The sequence below is a fragment of the Ornithorhynchus anatinus genome, chromosome 5 (assembly GCF_004115215.2).
Source record: "Ornithorhynchus anatinus isolate Pmale09 chromosome 5, mOrnAna1.pri.v4, whole genome shotgun sequence".
In the NCBI taxonomy this organism is placed as follows: Eukaryota; Metazoa; Chordata; class Mammalia; order Monotremata; family Ornithorhynchidae; genus Ornithorhynchus; species Ornithorhynchus anatinus.
Window position 1 is genome coordinate 56671567 of NC_041732.1, and position 3768 is coordinate 56675334.

Sequence of the window (3768 nt, forward strand, 5' to 3'; positions counted from 1 at the left end):
GGGGCGGAGGGGGCGGGGGTCAGCGGGGGTCAGCGGGGGTCGGGGGTCGGTCCGTCGGCCGTTGGGTGGGCGAGGCTGTCGGGGGCTGCGGCCGGCGGCCCCGGGGCCCCCCGCCCGCCCATCAGCGCGGCCCGGGCCCTTGGCGGGACACGAGCGGTGGGCACGGCCGGGAGGGGCTGGCGCGGGGGGGCCCGGACAGGCCCCTCCTCGGGCCCCTCATGCCCCTCCACGCCCGAGCCCCGAAACCCGCCGCGCTGCCCGCCCGCACCCCCTAATTGGCCGCGGGAGAGACCCCCGACGCTCCCCTCCTCTCGGGCAGTCCGACCGTCCGTCCGTCCGCCTGGCCGGGCCGGACCGGACCCCCCGCCCCTCGCCCCTCGCCCCCGCCCCGCCCCCTCCTCTCCTCTCCCCTCCCCGTCCCTCCCCCCCGGAGTTAAAGGGCCCACCGCGCCGGGGCCGGGCCTGGGGGCCGCTCCGGCTGCGGCCTCGGCAGGCCGAGGGCTGAGAAGGCTAGCGGACAGCGCTCTCCCCTTCCCTCCCTTCCCCTGCTGCTCTCCTCCTCCTCCTCCTCCTCCTCCTCCTCCTCCCCTTCCTTCTCCTCCTCCTTCTCCTCGCCGGGCTCAGGCTCAGGCCCAGGCTCCCTCCGCAATCATGTGACTCCCCGCCCGTCCGGCCGTCCTTCTGCCCTCCTCTCCCTCCCTCCCTCCTCCTCCCCTTCCTCCTCTCCCTCCCTCTCTCCTTCCTCTCCCTTCTTTCCCTCCTCTTCCTCCTCTCTCTCCCTCCCTTTCTCCCTCCCCCCTCCTCTCCCTTCTTTCCCTTCCCTCCCCTTTCTCCCCTCCCTCCCTTTCTCTCTCCTCTCCCTCCCCTCTCTCCGTCCCTTTCCTCCTCTCCCTCCCTTCTCTCCCTCCTCCACCCTTCTTTCCTCCCTCCCTTTCTCCCTCCTCTCCTTTCTCCTCTCCTTCCTCCTCTCCCTTCCTCTCTCTCTCCTCTCCCTCCCTTTCTCCCTCCTCTTCTTCCTCCTTTCCCTCCCAATCTCCCTCCCTTTCTCCTCCTCTCCTTCCTTCCTCCTCTCCCTCCTTCTCTCCCTCCTCCACCTTCTCTCCCTCCTCCACCTTCTCTCCCTCCTCTACCCTCTCTCCCTCCTCTCCCTCCCTTCCTCCTCTCTCTCCTCCACCCTCTCTCCCTCCTTCCCTTCCTCTCTCCGTCCCTCCTCTCCCTCCTCTCCCTCTCCTCCGCTCCCTGAAAGGGTCGGATGCGTCTCCGCGCTGCGCTCTGCTTTGCGCGCTGCGCTCTGCGCCTTGCTTTGCGCACTGTCCCACCCGGAATCCGCCGGCCTCACGCAGCCTTCCACCCACACTCTGGAACCACCGGCCCCGGGGGCAAAAGACAAAGGCCCGGCGGCTATCCTGGAAATACTCCTTTGGCCACCCACCCGCCCACAGACATGGACACGGACACACGGACCCCCCCATGGATGCAGACACGCGAGCCTGCACTCGCAGCACGGGGAAACAAGAAACCACATGGACACACAAAAGCCATCAATCAGTCAGTTAGTCAATGGTATTTTTTGGCAGGCTTCCTGTGTGCAGAGCGCTGCACTAAGCGCTTGGGAGAGTACAGTGTGACAGAGTTGATAGATGTGTCCCCTGCCCACAGGAGCTGACAGTTTAGAGGGGAGACCGAATTAATATAAATAAAGAAGTTACCGAGAGAAGCAGCATGGTGTAAGGGATAGAGCACCGGCCTGGGAGCCAGAAGGCCTTGACTCTGCCACTTGTCTGTTGTGTGACCTCGGGCAAGTCACTTCACTTCTCTGGGCCTCGGTTCCCACCTCTGTAAAATGGGGATTGAGATGGTGAGCCCCACAGGGGACCAAGGACTGTGTCCAACCTGATTTGCTTGTATCCACCCCAGCACTTAGTACAGCGCCTGGCACACAGTGAGCACTTAATTACCATCACTGTGGGGCTGAGAGAGGGCTGAGTATCAAGGGCTTAAAGGGTACCGATCTAAGTGCATAGGCGACACTGATGGGATAGGGAGAGGGGAAAGGAAAGTTTAATTAGAAAAAAGACCTCTTAAAGAAGATGTGATTTTAATAAGGCCTTGAAGGTGGGAAGAGTGGTAGTCTGTCCTATATGGGGAGGGTCGGGGGAGTTTTTCCCCAGAGGGAAAGCATGAAAAAGGCATTAGCCTTGAGATAGATGAGATCAGGGCACTGTGAATAAGCTGCCCTTAGAGGAGCAAAGTATGTGGGCTGGGCTGAAGTAGGAGGTCAGTGAGGTGAGGTCTGTTGGTGTGAACTTATCGACTGCTTTAAAGCCTATGGTAAAGGAGTTTCTGTTTGATGCAGAGGTGGATAGGCAACCACTGGAGGTTCTTGAGGCGAGTAGAGTGCGCCTGGTACGTATTAAGTGCTTAACAAAGCCCCCCCCCAACACAAAAAAAGGTGTGGGTGGGTCATCCAGGTACAGACATCCTGAAGACAGAAGGAAATGCGAGATTGCAGAGGAGAGGGATCAGAGCTGAAGAGGTAAATTTGGGAATCATCCACACAGAGATGGGAGTTGAAGCCATAGGAGCTAATGAGTTCTCCGAGGAAGCGGGTGTAGAAGGAGAATAGAAGGGGTCCAGAAGTAAGTCTTGAAAAGCACAAACACACAAATGCACACGAGTAGGCACACGCTCTGTTTGTCACCCTGGGAAGCCCCATGACCATATGTGGGGTTGACGTCAGTTAAGCATTCATGTACCTCCTCCTCCACCCCCGTCCACCAACCGGCTCCTAAGGGGGGACCGTCCGGCTGAAGGGCCCCTGCCAGCACCCCCCCGCCACCCTCCACCGACACACAGCCAGGCTTGCATGGGTCTGCAGGTCCAGCACGGTGACCCAGTCCCAAATCTCCCCCCTACCACCCGGGCCTCCCACCTGTGAAGCCTGGACCCAGCAGTTCGGTTCCTGATCGGCCCAGCCCGGGGATGCCTGGTCTTTCTCTCCCAGGTGGCACAGGTGGCGACCCAGCCCGGCACATCCAGGGTACAGCCAGCCTGCTTGGCCGGCTCCCATATGCTGCACCTCCATCCCACCCCCAACTCCCTAGGTGACCTTCCTTGGTGTCAGTGTCGTGCCCACCATAGGAGGCAGATTGCACCCACTTCCAGCTCTAAACTGTAAGCTTGTTATGGGCAGGGAACTACAAAAATATTTGAGCCATGTTTCCCCTCTTCTCACGAACCTCCACTGGTTGCCCACCCATCTCCGCATCAAACAGAAACGCCTCACCATTGGCTTTAAAGCAGCCAATTACCTTACCCCCTCCTACCTCACCTCGCTACTCTCCTACTACAACCCCCAGCTCGCCCATTTTGCTCTCCTAATGCCAACGTTCTCACCGTACCTCAGTCTCATCTATCTCACCGCCCACCTCTGGCCCACGACCTGCCTCTGGCCTGGAATGCCCTCCCTCCTCATGTCCGACAGAGAATTGTCCTTTCCTCCTTCAAAGCCATATTGAAGGCCCATCTCCTCCAAGAGGCCTTCCCTTAGTCAGCCTTTCTTTCCTCTTCTCTCTGTCCTGCCTGCATCACCCTGTCTTGCTCCCTTTATTCATCCCCCCCTCCCAGCCTCCCAACACTTATGTACAGATCTGGAATTTATTTATATTAATGTCTGTGTCAACCCCCCTCCCCAGACTGTCAGCTCATTGTAGGCAGGGAATGTGTCTGTTGTATTAATAATAACAATAATAATAATGGCATTTGTTA